Source organism: Camelus ferus, chromosome 14 (assembly GCF_009834535.1).
Source record: "Camelus ferus isolate YT-003-E chromosome 14, BCGSAC_Cfer_1.0, whole genome shotgun sequence".
NCBI classification, from domain to species: domain Eukaryota; kingdom Metazoa; phylum Chordata; class Mammalia; order Artiodactyla; family Camelidae; genus Camelus; species Camelus ferus.
The window spans coordinates 18,726,484-18,743,299 of record NC_045709.1 but is presented as its reverse complement, the minus strand read 5'-3'; the positions used below and the strand labels follow the sequence as shown (position 1 = coordinate 18,743,299).

Here is a 16,816-nt window from a genome sequence, read left to right as displayed (position 1 = left end):
TCAGATGCCCACTCAGTCTTCTCCTCTTTGGGTTCAGTCTCCTCAATTCTTTACCCATTTCTTACGTGTCATAGTTTCCAGATGTTCATCACCTTAGTCACTCTTTTTGAACACCTCCCAGGCAGTCGAAGGCCTCTGAAAATGTGCTGCCCTGAACTGAGCCTTGTTTTTTGTGGTCCTTTTGACAGTGGAGTCTAAAACTGACATGCCAGAGATCTCTTGCTTTGGCCTGTCAAACATGTCTTTCCACTTTTTTGGGTAAAAGCACCCTTATTTTCCATTAGGGAATTACTCTTTCCTTATTCTGAGAAGTTTTGAGGGCACTGCAGTAAAGGTTCTCCCTGCCCCCTCCTGCTAGGGAAGCGGGGGCACAGAGAACCCAGTCTAGGCTATCCAGACTCTGGGTCCTAGGGTTTTGAGCCTTGGAGAGAATGATGTGACAGAAGGAACTGGAGCAGGAAGGCTCTGATGGGGCAGGGGATTCACAGAGTCTGTCCACTCATTCCTGCTAAAGGCTCGTTCCTCTCCTTCCTGAGGCCTAGCTCTTCTGCATCCAACAACTGTTCCATACCTTCCCAGCAAAGCCCTTTTCCAATCAAGTGTGTCAGAGTCTGTCTCAATTGCTTACAACTAAAGAACTCTGACACCGTCAGATTTCCTTGTCCTGCCCCAATCCCAACAGGGGCTCGCTGTGGACCAGATCCACAAGTTATCATCTGTTTCTACTCACAACACTCTGACACCAGTGGGTGGTAGGGTTTTTCCCCACACCAACCAATTCTCCAACTTTCTGGGTGCCCTATAATTCAATTCCATTCTGACACTAACTCTTGAGTTAGCACAGAGCCCTCGGGATCAGGGCTCAGGCCGACAAAACTGACCCCTCTTCAGAGGCCAACAGCCAGTCCCAGGGCCTCCTGATCAGCAAACAGTAAAGTCAAGGTTCCCACAACTCCCTCTTCAGATTCAATAACTTGCTAGAACAGCTCACAGAACTCAGGGAAACTCTTCACTTACTGGTACTAGTTTATTATGAAGGCTATTCTAACGGGTACAAGTGACCAGTCACATGGAAGAGATGCACAGGGCAAGGTATTAGAGATGGGCCTCTCTGGGTTCCTCTCCCCCACCAGGACCTCAGTGTGTTTACCAACACAGAAGCTCTCTGACCCTATCATTTAGGGGTTTTGATGGAACTTTCATTACTTGAGTATGACTGATCAAATCACTGGCTGCTGGTGATTAACTCAGTCTCCAGCCCCTCTCCCCTCCCTGGAGGTCCAACCTTCTAACCACAGAGCTGGTTCCTCTGGCAACCAGCCCCCAACCTGAAGCTCTCGTCTCTCTGACACCCATCCAAAATTCACTCTATAAGCATAAACTCAGGTTTGGTTGAAAGGGGCTTGTTATGCATAACAAAAGGTGATCCTATATGCCTGTCACTCTGGAAATTCCAAGGGTTCTGGAAGCTCTTGGTGCTAGGAATGGGGATGAAGAGCAAAAGCAGATTTCTCGTTATATCACAGGGTCACACAAGTACTGCCATTAAATCACGGCCCCCAGTTCTCTACCGGGAAGGTTGATTTGGGACAAAAACGCAGCCTTGGAGGGTCATGAGTCTCTCCATCAGAAGATTACTGCCTGCTGATTTGCTGTCTTACCATCAAGATCCATTCACATCCTTGGCAAAAATGTTCGGCAGCTAATTACAGCTGATGTGTATCGAATACTTACTTACTCTGGGCCACCCTTCAAGGCATGCAAATCAGTGTTAATGGAGGTTTCCTAAATGGCCAACAAGCGATGGACCTGAGCTTCAAACCCAAGTCTGAAAGCCCCAAAGCCAGGGATCCTCTTAGCATTGACAGCCCACAAGTGACCTGGGGAGAAGCGGCAGCTTCAACTGTTTTGGAAGAAAAGGCTGGGAGAAGTCCATGGTGCCTGCTTCACAAAGCAGAGGCCCATCTTTATCCACGTGTTCGTGAACAGAGAGGTACAGCTAGACGCTGAAGGCACTGAGTGCTGAGGTGAAGGCTTAAGGCATCGGATTTCCAGCGGGATGGAGAGCTGGGTGGGGAAGGGTCCTCCCACTTAGGCTTCGCTCAGCATCCAGAGCGCTGGACCACACACTGATGCACCCCACATGCATGTGACAGCATCTCACAGCACCCTCTTTCAATTCAGAGGTCCCAAGACACCCCCACTTCCTCAAGATGCCTCCTCACCCCACCTCCTCTCCTCAACTCCCTGTCTTGCTCCAACAGGGACAGCTCTTAGAACAGGGATTGACAACGTAAGAGCTCTGACATGTCCAAAGAAAAGACAAACACTGTGGGAAAACGTAAATTACATTAAGGTAAATTTAGATGTTGCTTTTACTGAAGATTTTTTTTTTCACCCAAATTTGGTAGTTTAAGATCCTAATTTTACAACCCTGGTCATTGAGAGAAACTGATCCCTATCACTTTAAACAGCCTCTTATAGTCACAGCATCTACAGAGCATTTCCTCTTCTTTTTCAACATATCACATTTCTTGGCAGAAAGCACCAGCAGAAAGCACCAAGATTTTTATAATGAGTATAAAATCAAAATTTCACACATTAGATTTTCTCTTGTGGACTATTTCTTCCTGTTAAATCTTGCCTTATTTTAACTTTATTTTAGTCGCTAACATAATTTAAAATTTGATTTCAGCGTTGGTCGTTCATCATTTAGGAATTTGTTGCCAAAGGGCATCTCCTTTTTGCTCTGAATTTAAAGTTTCTAAATGGAAAGCCTCTGCCTGTGTCACAGCTCAGGAGTCTGGCTGCCGTCAGGCAGTGGTCCCCCAGCTCAGATTCTCAGGGCAAACTCCGGAACAGCCTTTCCGCTTTCCTGGTCTCAGTTTCACTTGCTTCTAAGATACTCCATTTTAAAATGTGTGCTGTGCTCTTGCTTCTGATGTAGAGATTATGATTGCCCTTAGAAGCCAAGATCAAGTTCAAACTCAAAACACCACTCACTGCAGGAGCCACATGAATCCCTCACTCAACAACCCCATCAGGCCAGGGGGTCCCGGCGGCCTTTGCCACTTTCAGCTGAGTCGCTGGGACCCCCCAGCCTCCTCCTTTCCCCCTGGAAGTGCTTTTCCATCTCTGCTCAGTGACTAACTTCGTCATGAATGTGACCCAGTTTGTTTGGCAAGATGTGATTTTTTTTTTTTTTTTAAATTCATGCTGCTTTTTCTGGTCACGACTCTCACAGGCATTTAGCGACTCCCTCTCAGCGTCCGTCTGGCCCTGCTGCTGGGCTGGATTGATGGCTTTCTCCCCAGCTGTTCCCTTCCAGCCTGCTCTCCTCTCCCAGGCAAATCCATATTCCTTTTGCTTTTCTGCAGCATTTCGAAATCTCCAGAGTATCCTTAAAATAGGATAGATAAACACTAATCTCCAAGGGAAGTAGCAAGGCAGAGTCCACAGATTTGTACCAGCTCAATAATCTGCTCAGAAGGCAGCTGGCTGGGGACGCAGGACAACGGTAGTCACCTGTGTGTAAGGCTTTTCATCATTTCCAAAGTACCCCGGACTCACGTGGTTTCATTTAACGCCCGCAATCGCCCTCAGCGCAGGTGTAAATGGCCCTTCCGTTTCACAGACCGGAAAGCAAGAGTCAAAGGGGTGAAGAACCGGTCCACATAGGGAGTAAGAGAGAGGGCCAGCAGCTGAATCTGCCCTTTGAAAAACCGTTGTATAATTTACATTCAATACAATACACAGGTCTTTGGCGCTGTTTGATGAATTTTGACAATCACCTAAAAAGATACAGAGCATTTCCATCACCAAGAAACTGAGCCCACCCCACCCACACAGGGCCCCTTCCCAGGGAGCCCCCACCACTGACCACCGCACCATGGATTAGTTTACCTGGAGCTGTCTTCTGACTCTGAGCTCCGTGTTCCACATTCCGTCTTTTCCTATGATACCACTCTGGGTCTCTGAAATGGAATCAACAGCACCCACCTGGCTGGAATCCATAGACAGGGGACTGTAGGAAGCCAGGCCATAGTCCCAGCTGAAAGAGTAGGTCTGCTGGTGGAGCGGACCTGGAGGCTTGCAACTCGAGGAGTGTAGGGAGAGTAATCCCCAAGCTGCACAAATGCCTTCCCTCTAAAGTCCGCTGTGCCCTCAGGCCTCAACAGTATTTCTACGTACAGAGGGTCACAGAAAGAAAGCTGTTATGAGGTTTTAAAAAGAGGGGTCATAATTCAGCTCTGAGATCAAAAACACCAGACTCCAGTCCACACTTCCAGAACCTCCCCACCCCCGGGAGCTGCCACCGCCATGTCTGGGGCCACCCGTGACAGGCGACACTGAATTTCTACGTGGGATTCGTGGACTTTTCATGACCATCATGCATGTGTAATCAACTGGGAGTTTTGCGACCAGAAGCCTCCATCTTAGGAGAAAAAAAGAAAAGAAAAACCCGAAAGAAGAAATAACAAAAGCCTGTTCGGTTACTTCCAAGGATATACGGTCAATGGAACTAGCCGCTGAGTCACTTCAGGTCGAATTCCTATCAGGCTTTCATTCATGAAGGGGTGCATAATACAATTAACCTTATCTGCTTATCTGTCCACAGTTTTATACTAAACTCCGTGTTCCCTGTAGCAGGTTAACTGGTTCCTGTTGGATCTTGTTTATACACAGTGGCCTGCTGGTAAACGTTTAACAGCTGATTCTCTGGGAGGGGAAAAAAGCCCTGATCTGTAGCATTTGCAGATTGCTGCCAGGCCCTGGCGGTGGGGTCAGGAGGCAGCCTGCGTGCCAGGGCTCCAGCACACTCCAGCGCACAATAACACCTTCAACTGATTTAACACACCATTTCCCCCATAAGCAGCACAGACAAGGGTGGCAGGGGGCGGCTGCTGCCTGGCGCACCAGCAATCTTGAGGGTGAGTGATCTGTGGGTGGCCCTGTCCCCTCCGCCTGCTCTCCCAGGCTCTCCCACAGCAGTTTTCTCTCTCCAGAAGACATATTGTACAGTCAAGAGTTTGCAGGGGATGCCTCTCCTGGGTTGGAATTTCCAAATAAACCTCCAAGTCTTTTTGAAGTGCAGAATAAACATAAGCCAGCACAAGATGAATTCCCACAAATCCTCAGTCCAGAGAATCTGAGTGACCAGCCTCTGCTTTTCATTCTTTGCCTGAATTAATAGCTAGTCTTTAAAAAGTTTTTAGAAAATCCTTAAACATCCAGCTTTCTTGTTTTGCTCCGTTCTTCTCTTTAGACGACCAGTTGCAGAAAAGCACAAGCAGGCACTCGTTTCCTGCTCTGGGATGAGCATCTGCAGGCGTGCAGAGAGGAAAGGGATACAGGAAGAGGCCTAAACAGGAGCCAGGAGCAAGTTCTAAGGTTAAAACCTGTATCAGGAGGCCCCTGCCTGCCATCATAGTCCTCATTTATAAAGCGGTAAGAGTAGGAGAGAAGGTTCCTGGACATTTGCAGGTTCATAAAATGATCTGCGTGGTGGAAAGACTGTTTTCCTTTTTCATAAACGCGTGGTAGGTCAGCCTCGCAGCCCGGCTCCTGCTCCCCAGCACTGACTGCACCCTGCGGTCTCTTAACCACTTTAATTAGCGCTCACTTCTTCCTCCCAGAACTTGACCTGATTCTGCATGACCTTTCCCAGTCTCTCCCCCACCACCTGCCCAGACTCGTCCCTGCTCTCTGCAGTGCACATTTCTTTTACAGGAGCATTGGCATCACGTTTCTAAGCCTTCTGATGACTTTATGTATTTCAAATAATTGTCTCAGCTTCCTATCTCTCCTGTTCAGCCCAGTCTCTTTCATGTCACATGGTCATTAAATTCTTCACATGGGCACTTTGCTGACTGTTACAGAGAGATTCAAAGATATCCAGGAAGAGGTCCCTGCCTTCAGTGACTCTGTAATCTCTGGAGAGGGGATGCTAATAATATCGAAAAAAAAAGAAATGACAGCTTTCTCCCAAATAGTTTCCCTCTATTACGTTAGGCCTCATAATAATCCTTGAAATAGATACTAATGTTATTTTCATTTTACATATGTAACAACTGCGGCTCAGAGAGGTTAAGTAACTTGCCGAAGTCACACAGCTGGTAAATAGTGAATGTAATTACTAGTTGGGTGTTCTAGCCCAAATGACTCCAAAACCTGAGCCCTTACCACCATGCCACATGGTCAGCAGCCAAATAACAGTAATATAAGGAGTAGGGTACTGATGGCAAAAATGAGGCAGGATTTAAGAGCTGGGTGATTTTAGAAGAAGAGATTTTAAAAACCGAAAGGGCGAGAAGAGACCCTTTTCTTTGGGAAGGAGAGGGCTCCCTGGCCTGGGAGGTACTCGGGCAGAGCCTGAAGCCCCTTGTGATGTTCTGGATGAGTGCCAGCACCTGGAAGAGGGCTCTGTCAGTCCTTCAGCTCTTGGGACGATGATTTTGGCAAGTGGCCTATAAGCTGAGCCTGGAAGGCAGGCTTCTTTGTTGGTGTGGATGGAAGGAAGAAGGCAATCAGGGAAGAAAGAATCCAGGGACCAAAGCTCCAGAGCCAGCACACACAGGAGCTGCCTCTCACTTCCACTGGAGTCCCCACAGGCCACAAAGCTCGTCCACTACCTAGGTTGGGACTACACATATAAACACTGTTGCTGTTTGACGTTAGAGAAGCAATAAGTGTGATCATTTTAAACCAGTTATTCTCAAACCATGCTCCTAAATTATTCCATAAGCTAGACTCAGGAGTTCTACAGGTAAAATTAAATAATTGCAGTTATTACTGATTTCCAGCAGTGGTAGAAGCGTCCAAGTATCCCAAAAGCCCCTTGACCTCAATATATTCATTTCAAATTTGTCTCCTGAATTTTTTTTCAAACTTTGGCAACTTGCTATCCCTGATCTGCCAGTGAACAGTGATACAATAAAACAAATAAATGAACACAGCCAAAAACAATTAGCAGAAAAACACAGAAATAACCAATTAGGCTTGGTGGGACAGCCTGATTTTTCTTCATGGACAGCTGGTAGCAATTTCAGATTGCATACATATATTCTAGAGTCATACTTTCCACCTGTAAAATTGTTCTTAGATCATTTAATACACAAAAATGCATCAACATTTCACGGTGTTCTACAAAGAGCACCATGGCTTCAGGTGCCCTCCTTTGCCTTCTTAATATGCCATGTGGCTGAGTGATGATTATATTATTACTGTACTTCAATGTGGATAAAAGTATAGGAATTCCAAGCGGTGGGACTGTACTGTTAGGCTAGTCAGGGGTATTGTGAAGGGCTGGTAGAAAATGGTTCAACTTAGGGATTCAAAATACAGGGAGGGTCCCAAGCCTTCTCTCCTGTATGACATGTTTCCCCCATAGCAGGGACCCTCCACCCATGACAATGAATCAGAATCACTCCAGGGGGGTTTTCAAAATAGACCCATACTGCCACCTCACTCCCAAGCCTGCCTCCAGCCTCTGCTTGGGAGAATCTCAGAAGCCGGCAAGAGGAGGAGGGCCAAGCACAATGTGAAAAGGCCTCACAGGTGAGTCCCACCCCTTCACTTGCTTAGAACATTTGCCTCGACCCCAGTGATCAGGGCCGTTAGTGGTGCTTCACCAGTGGTCTAAATGTGCCAGTCTGCAACAATCCCTTTGGCCAGCAGTGGGCGGTGACTCCGTCTCATCCCCAAGCCCACCCTTCTCCTCACCCCTGCGACAGAATCGGCATCAGGACACAATGTCCTGAGCCCAGAAAGAGGCCTGCTGCACCAGGCTGTCCTGAAAAGTCAGGTGGGCTGCAGCATCTCTGCCTACTGGAGCCTGGTCTGCAGCAGGGCCTTGAGCTACTGAGCAACGGATGTGCGGAGCTGAGCCACCCCGCCTCCCGCGGCCGACTCGGCGCGTCTGCTCCCAGCTGAGCCCAGCTTGCCTCTGAGGTTTCGACAATCCGCTACATGCTGATGGTATCAGTGCAGGCTCTGGAACCGCCTCCTGGACCTTCTACCTAAACACCCATGAGGCACCTCAAACTCAAAATATTCAAGATGGACCTCACCACCCCCTGTTCTAACCCAGCTTCTCTCATAATTTCAAACTCAGTGGGTAGCACCGCCATCCACCTGACTGCCCAGGCTAGAAACCTGGGAGCCATCACTGAATCCTCATTCTCTCTCCCCTAAACTTCACCCATAACTGATCAAACATCAAGACATGCTCATTTTATTTTCCTGGCTTTCCTAGGATCACAGGCCTGCCCCAAGCCCTCAGCATCCCAACTGGATTCACTGCAACAGGTTTCCCAGGCTCAGCCTTTTCCCCTACAAACTGCACCCTCCCTAACACTGTCCGAGGAATCTACTCACAAAGCAGCTCATACATCCAACGACACCATCATTGCTGGACAGCCAATAAAGCCCAGGCTCTCCCATAAATTACACAAGCCCCGACCTCCGCACCTTTATCCCCTACCTCGCCTTGCCTAATATTTTGAGCCCCAACAGCACAAAACTGTTCCTCTCTTGCCTCCCTGTCACTTAAACATGCTACCACCTCCTTTTGCCTGAAGGCTGACACTTAACAGATATTTTCAGCCATCTTTGATCCACCTCCTCCCTCCCAGGGTTTCCCAAATTTCCCATGATCCCCGGGGCTTGCCTCTGGGTTACCCTCTCAATTTATATTGTCTGTTTATGTTTGTCTCTTCTAAGGAACGTGAGCTCCTGGAGGGCAGGGGCTATGCTTTCTACTACCTGTGAGCTGCCAGCCCTAGAGCAGTCACAGAGGAGGACTCCACGGAGGATGAACAGGGGAAGCAAGCTGCAACAGAGAAGCGCTGGCAGCTCCAGCCTTCTGCAAGGAAGGGCCAGAGCCGTGGCCACCCCCAAACCCGTACATGGTTTCTGTTTACTATAAAGGCATCTCCCCTGTTCTCTGAAACACGGGCCTGGGGGAGGGGAGGATGCACACGGCCTTCTCTCATTCTGCCCTGACTGTCCTCCTCGGTCTCTGCACGTGCATGTACAGGAGACATCGGCCAAGACCCAGCACCCCACCAAGCTCTGTTTCCCAGGACTGGAAGTCACCTAAGGTGCTCCGTCACCTCCCTAGATACACACACAGGTCAAGTGTCTCCTCCCTGCCCAGCCCTGCCCCCCACCATGACCTGAGGTGCCTACCACTCGCGTGGCCCAATTCAGCAACCAGGAGACACCTTCCCATCCGCACACTGACTACAAACGACACCTACCAGGCTTCTGGTTGCCCTTATGGCCTTAGAGAAGAAACTGACCCTTTGAGAAGTAGACAGCACTGTTAGGCCCTTAAAGGACCACCCACGCCTCTTAGCATAGCATCAGAAAGGAGAGACATGGCTTCTGGCAGGGAAATCTGTTCTGTCCCCCCATTCTGATATTTCCTGGGTATTTACCAAGTGCATGGTACTCACCAACCATTTTACAAAAGGCAATTTAACGTAATAGGTGAAGACATGGGCTCCATGGATAGGCCCAGGTTCAAGACCCTGGCCTAGCACTTAATGGTTGTGTTACCTTGGGCAAGTTACTCTCTGTACCTTTCTGGGCCTCAACCTCCCATCTGTAAAATGGGGATGACAGCAGTACTACCCCCATCACAGGACTGCTCTGAGTAAGAAACGAGTTAATGAAAGAACAGTGCCTGGGATGTTGTGAGGGTGACACACAGCTGACGTGTGTGTCTCACCGGCTCCTCACAGTGACCTCACTTTACAGATGAAGAAAGGCTTAGAGGGTGGAGACACAACCCCAGCCAGGGCCCAGCTCCCCCTTCATCCTCAGCACCACAAGGGCTGTGCATGGCCCAGACCCCTCAGCCCTGAAGCCAGTCCTCCATTCCCAAGGGTTAAACTGCGTGTGACGTTGTGTGTCCTCGGACAAATACGGCTTATCTTTTCAGTAGGAAACACACTCTAAGCTAATTCAAAAGTAGGAAATGTCTCCAACCGAAAAACAGTTCTTTTTATGAAAACCAAAGCAAACACACACCCTGGCCAAATGACACCCGACCAAGCCACTCCACTAGCCAGAAAATGCTAGGGCGGCAGAACAAGGGCTTGGGGTCCCCAGTTCTGACTTGATGCCTTCAACAGGCACATCCATGACGCCCCAGGAACATCAGAGACCTGTGCACGCACAGACTGTGGCTGCAGGTGCGGAGCCGGGCCTCCAGCTGCCCAAGGTCGTCTGGCAGGAAGCACGTTGGCGGCCTGGCGGTTTCTGGGGCCACATGAGCTAACGGCCAGGTCCTACTTCTGCAATTACAGCCCCCGGGGAGCACCCCTTCTAGGACAAGGGAAAACTCGGGAAGGAAGAGTGTACTTGAGTGTAGCTTTTGTGGTGACCAACAGCACGGTAAACAGGAGCCTGCAGCCACTGATTAAGGAGGCTCTGGGCCTGCGCGTTCGGCTTTGAAAGATTATAAACACACTGGGCTTGTCAAGCACAGCCAGTTGGTTACAAATCGCGAGCCATCTTTCAGGTGTTGTCGCTTCCCACCTCTTGTTTTGACAGGGTGAGCAAACAGCTTTCAACCCGCCAGCTGTAGCATTCCAGGCACCCAGGGGCCAGAGACGCCCCGCCACCCGGGCTGCTCTGTGTGCTTCCAGGTCACAGGACATGCCGCTGGGATTCGACCTAAAACCTTCCTTCCCCTCCCTGCGTGCTTAGGCATCCACGTGAAGGCTTGGTTCTGACTGCTGTGGGTAGTTACTTCATTAACACTTCTTAGATCCCATTTTTGCACATACCACACAGAATAGAGATAAAGAACTGTGCGGGCTGTTACTTTTAAAATGTGGTAGATGCATTTGTGTTTGAGGAGGCTTAAAGATACACTCAAGAATCCACTATTAGAAGTTGTTTTCTTTCAGGAAGAGAACATTATACCTGAAAGATATGTTTGAAGAAAATAACCATGTGGCAGCAATCCACAGTACGCTGGTGTGTTCGTAGCACAATCATGACACCCGCTAACTGGGGGTCTTTGCGATTTCAGTCTTTGGTGTGAGATAAATACACACACACACTCTCACACACACACACACACATCCCAACAGCAAGCATATTTGCTCTGCAGCTTAAAATCTCAGGCTCAACAATACAAAAGGCACTTGCATCATCTGTCCCAGACTCAGCCAGAGCCTACTTCTTTTGACATGAATTCCCTCACCTTTTGAAATTCACAACAGTAGATATTCCGTTTACCTGGGTTCTTTGTGATTAAACTCAACATTCATCTTAATGGGGTGAAAAATTCTCTTTCAAACTGAGAAAACAGCTTCCCTCCAAGTTGACCGAAATCTGAGAAAAGTGCAATTTGACTGTTGTTGTTTTCATTTCTTTTCCTTAAATGCATCAGCCAGAATTGTTCCTGTTCTTTAAGCCAGTTGGCTGAGCAATATCTGGTCAGAATCCCTTTACAACAGATTTCTTTCTTCTCACTGTATTATTCTTGAACAATTAAAATATTAAATATTTCATAACTTACGGGGTTTGCACTAGGCAGAGTGGCTAAGCCAGGGTTGCCTACGCTTCACGTAGCACTGCCCTTGCCTTAGCAATCCCTCCCACCACTCTGGTCCCTAGAAGGCTGTGTGAGTGAACAGCAAATCCATCACCTGCAGTGACGCCTACTGGGGTGGGGAGAGAAAAAGGCAAAGTCTCCTGCCCCTATTCTGCCCTTATTCACAGTCCCTACTAGTTATGGGATAGAATTTCATCAGAAAAGGTGGGACAATTAAATCAACTCTGGTTCCAAAGGTAACCCACAAGAAATCAGAGTATCCCATGATTTTTGCTGCTGTTGTGTTTAAAGAAAGTGTGGACTAAAGTGTAGACTAAAGCATGACCACTCACCCAGTCACGTGAGCCAGAACCCCGGAGTCACCCATGTCCTCGCTGCTCCGCGTTATGCCTACCTCAGCCAGTCCCTGCGTCCTGTGGACGGACCTCTTGTCAGCCTGGAATCCACTGTAGTCTTGGCTCCTCACCACTGCCTCTGGACTGGTGATCTCAGGGCTGCACTCCTGCCCTCCCCGGCCCTCCAGCCACAGCTGCAACAGTGAGGGTGCCACATGTAAATCCATCCAGCTCTCCTTCCTAGACGGCAGCCCGCTGCTGCCAAAACAGAGTCGCGACACCTCAGCGCAGCGTGCAGACTTGCAGGACCGTGCTTCGGCCGCCCCTCTTCGCCCCTGCGACCGCACACTCACTGTCCTGTGATTAGATATGTATGTCCACCTCACCCCTTCAATGTGAGATCCTTGAGGGCAGGCACTGTCTCTTTCAGATCTGGGCCACCTGCACCTAACATGGGAAGGGCTCACCTGCTAAAGGAATGTATGCTCTGAAAAATAATTTGTACACCATGCCATATTCCAGACGGATTTGAGATAGCAAATGAGTAAGGTTTACAAATATAGTCTCCACCCACTCAGACCATAAATACACTGCGATGAGCACGTGGGTCTGTGAACACATCAAATAAGCTATGAGGCCAGTGAGCACCTTCAAGGGGCTTCTGCAGAAATCATTAATGACCGCTGCCATTTGACAGACATAATAAGAACTTCATATTAAATCCTTACAAGTCTTTAAGGCAGAGTTTTCTCTTTTTACAGATGAAGAAGTTAAGGCAAAGAAAGGTTAAAAAATGTGTCTGGAGTCACAAAATCAATACGGAGAAAAGATTTGGTCCTGGGACATTGTGTCTCCAAGTCCCAGGCTTGTCCCGCTGTGTCACCCTGCCTCTCTGTTTAAAGCTTGGCTTCTGACCCTCTGAGCGCTGCCAACATTTTAAAACAGTTTGCTTATGTCATGGTCAGCAAAGGCTGTGGGGAACGCTGCAGTGCGGCCTTAAAGGAAGAGGCTGGAACTTACTATGACCAGAGGAAGTATTGCCCGAACCCCGATCACACCTGTCCTCTACCCATAGCCCGCACCTCAGGGCTCATACTTGGGAGAATGAAGCAAACCTCAGAAGAGGCCTTAGAGACACCTTGACCTGAACCAGTGAACAGGCAACCTGACTATTTGTGCTGATTGCCTGACGGGTGCACTGGAAACAACTGTACGATCTGCAAGCCCCTGGGAGAGAGGGTTCGCTCCAAACCCGTTTGCAACTCACGCGTGGGAGGATATCAGGTCTGCTCGCTAGGAATGGAGCCAGTCTCAGAGACTCTCAAGACAGAGCTGGGCTCCGGTCTCTGGGTGGCAGGGGGAGGGAGGAGCTGGGGAAAGACACAGCGACTTAGATCCCCGTGAGCCGAGTGGGACGGACCCCTAGGTGGGAATGGCCTCAGGCAGACTTCTTGCTGCAGAAATCCTGCTCCCCCCACATAGCGAGTATGTTCAAAGAGCCCACCTCATCGCTGGAAAAGGCAGAGAGAAGACCCCAGCCAGGAGTCAGGCAGATTCACCAGCAGGGTAAACCCTCAGCCAAGACCCGGCAGCTGCCATAGTGGGGTGACTGAGGCTAGCAGACGGGGGAAGAGAAGGGAGAAGGGAGAAGGGAACTATTACCTATTCAGGGCCCACTCTGTGCCCAGCCCCAGGGTCAGGCCCTGACCCAAAACAAAAAATAGCTTCTAGAGCAGATGCCACTCTTGCCTCACTCAAAACAAGATTTCCTCTGCACTGAAGTCAGTAACACCCTGCCCTGGGGTTTCCAGAAGCAACCTTCCAGGTCAGTTACAGGAACAGCAGCAGCTTATTTCAGGCTCACTCCGTGCTCCGGCACAGGACGCAGTGTGAGCAGTGTAAGCAGCCACCTCCCTCCCTCTCTGGAAGCGCAGAGGCGGCGCTTTGGCCCTTCTCCAGCAAAGGTGACAAAGGCACTAATGTCTAGTCAAAATCCCTAACCTCACGAGTCCTGAGCAGCGTCAGCACAGCTTCCTGGTTCGGCAGCTTTCCCGTCTACAGCAGAGGCAGTGTGGTTTTCGGGCGTGCAGTGGAAGCAGCCGGTGCAGCAACTACCTGCCCAGGCCAGCTTTCGCCGCGTGGCTCCGGGAGTTGGACCTGGACACCTAGTCTGCAGCCTCCTTCTCCAGCACTTGCCACCATTCTGTAACCCGGCAGTTCTCAAAGCGGGGGTGGGGGGGGGTATCACTGGACCAGCAGTATCAGCAGCACAGGGAACGTGTTAGAAACGCAAATTCTTGGACCCCCACCCCAGACCTACTGAATCAGAAACTCTGGCAGCATGGCCGGGTAGTCTTGGCTTTAACAAGCCTTCCTTCGATGCATGCTAAAGTTTAAGAACCCGTGCTACAAGCCAATGGCCTCTAATAAATCCATTTGGCTAAAAGAAACTAGAGTGGAGCCTGTTGGCTGCAACTTAACCCTGACTGAATCACAGTCCCTGCCCTTGTGTCGCACATGGGGAAGATAATCAATAAGACAAAACAGCAGGGTGTTCTGGAGAGAACAAAATAGAGGTACTTCACCCAGGCAAGAAGGATGGTGATCTCCCAACTATTTTTATTACATATCCTTCTCAAAATTTTCGAACGTGTACCCGCAATAGTTATACTGATTCCTAAATTATGTATATTCTATTAATAAATCACAAAACACATATAAAGAGAACCTTAACAGGTGAGATTAAAACATGAACATAAACAGAAGTTCTAATGCTTTCGTCCTGCACCCCTATGGATGGCAAGAGAGAAAAGAAAAACAGAATAGAGAAAATCATCAACAAAACCATTCAAGTTTTCCCAGAACAGAAGTGCATGCGATTTCAGAATGAAAGGGTCCACCAAGTACCCAACACAATGGATGACAACAGACCAAGGAACAGCACTGAGAAATTTCTAAACACTGGGGACCACTGGGACCAAAAAAAGATCCTACAGGTTTACATAAAGATAAAATAGGTCAAATACAAGGATCAGGAAACACATTGACTTCAGACTTTTAAGAGCAAAAAGACAATAGACAGAGGGTCCAGTCTGAGGTAAATGGCAAACGGGTCCTCCACCCAGACTATCTGCAGACTGCCCTTATAAAACGTGGACAGAATGACACAGCCACTGTTTAAGGAATCTGAAAAGTAAACAGTAACAGGCAGACTGAGGAAGAAGACCGGAGCCCAAAGGGTCACCAAACCAGCAGTGTATTATTTTTTCCTCTGCAATAATCAGTTTTGACTCAAGTCAGTGTGATAATGATGTCAGCAATAGCCTGGGGTGCTAAATATTATTATTATGATTCAGCAATAAGAAGGAACAAACTAGTGATTCATGCAACAGAATGGATGAGTCTTAGATGCACTTTGCTAAATGAAACAAGCCAGATCCAAAAGACTACTATATGGTTCTTTATTCAACATTCTGGAAAAGACCATACTACAGGGACAGAAAACAGATCAGTAATTGCTAGGGGACAAGGCACAGGGAGGGGCTGACCATGAAAGGGCAGCCGAAGGGAATTTTTGTGATAGAATTATTCTTTATCATAACCGTGGTGGTAGACACACAGATCTAGGCATTTGTCAAAACCCACAGTCCTGTACATCACAAAAAGTGAAACCTGCTATGTATAAATTTAAAAAAAACAAACACACCAGGATGTGGGAGGAGCCCCCCTCCAAATACACACTATAACAAGTTAACCTAAGTGTATCACCAATGAGTAACATAAGCACACTGAAACAGGTGAAGAAAAAGACTTTGGAGCTTTGATAACAGTATTTAACAGGATACTGTAAGGTTTAAGACAAAATGAATTCTACACAAATACCTACTCTGGTCAGTAAATTTGTTTCTCAGAGGGGATGGGCTAGCACTTCTCAAATTACTTTATATGCATACGAGGGTTGAACAACACAGCGAATAACAGTGTAGATCATGAGAGCCAGGTTTCTCACTGTCAGAGAAAAGAAGTTACAAATAGGGAAAAGGGAAGTTTAGAATGAACCCTGTGGTGTTGGGATAGAATCAGAAGTTATCAACAAGAACTTGTGTTCTTTAAGCAGGTACACAGATTGATAGATAAAGAAATAAATTAATATGTGTATGTGCATGGGTTATCAGACAAACATTTCCTAGCCCTGTCCCCAGAGAAGACACCCCAGTAACAGTGAGCATATCTAGCGCCTGTATGTCAGTCTCTAAATACTATGACCCATTAAAGAGAACAAAGGGTCCTTAGAGACGTGGTTGACACAGCTGAGAAAGGGAAAACATAAGATGAGCCTGAGTATCCTGTGGGGTCAGAAAATAAGAAAGTGTTCAAAAAAGGATAGAGGCACAGGATTGAAAGAACACAGGAAACAACCTGAAAGTGTGCCCAACGGCCAATGCTGGAACAATTTAAGGTACAATATAAATGACAATATAGTTAGATTAGAGACCATAGGATACAGTAAATACCTATGAGTCCACACCAATATACATACACACACATTTACATACACACATAGGTACGTACACAGGGGGAGACGAGGCAGCTCTTCCTTACAGAAGAATTCCAGTTAACAAATGTAGAAGAAATGAGGAGAACACAAAATTACCATGAGAACGCCACAGTAATAATCACTGCAGGGAAGGTTCACCAAGGATGCTGCAATTAGTGGGCAGAAGCTTGAGGAGAAACAGGATATTTGCATAATCTAACAGTATCTTCCCCACAAGATGTTTATTAACTAAAAAAGGAAAAATAGTAACTTTAGCCAGTCTCTTAGGCAAGTGAGGAAGGTAGACCACCAGAAACAAGGATTATCAGCATCACGAAGCCCAACATGGTACACGAGAAGGGCACACCCCCC

The 16,816-nt window shown here is 48.0% G+C and overlaps 1 long non-coding RNA gene across 7 annotated transcripts in view; it reads right to left on the bottom strand.

Annotated features, from left to right (window-relative positions):
• Positions 1 to 16,816, bottom strand: part of LOC106730733 — a 98,203-nt gene that overhangs the window by 37,527 nt on the left and 43,860 nt on the right. For 2 of the 7 annotated variants that reach the window (XR_004325754.1, XR_004325757.1), the window contains one exon: positions 3,904 to 3,974. The exons of 2 other annotated variants lie outside the window; for them this stretch is intronic. This is a non-coding gene — a long non-coding RNA (uncharacterized LOC106730733). Of the gene's footprint in view, positions 1 to 3,903; positions 3,975 to 11,966; positions 12,102 to 16,816 lie in introns of all 7 variants that reach the window. 3 more of the 7 variants (XR_004325752.1, XR_004325755.1, XR_004325753.1) reach the window with 2 other exon arrangements.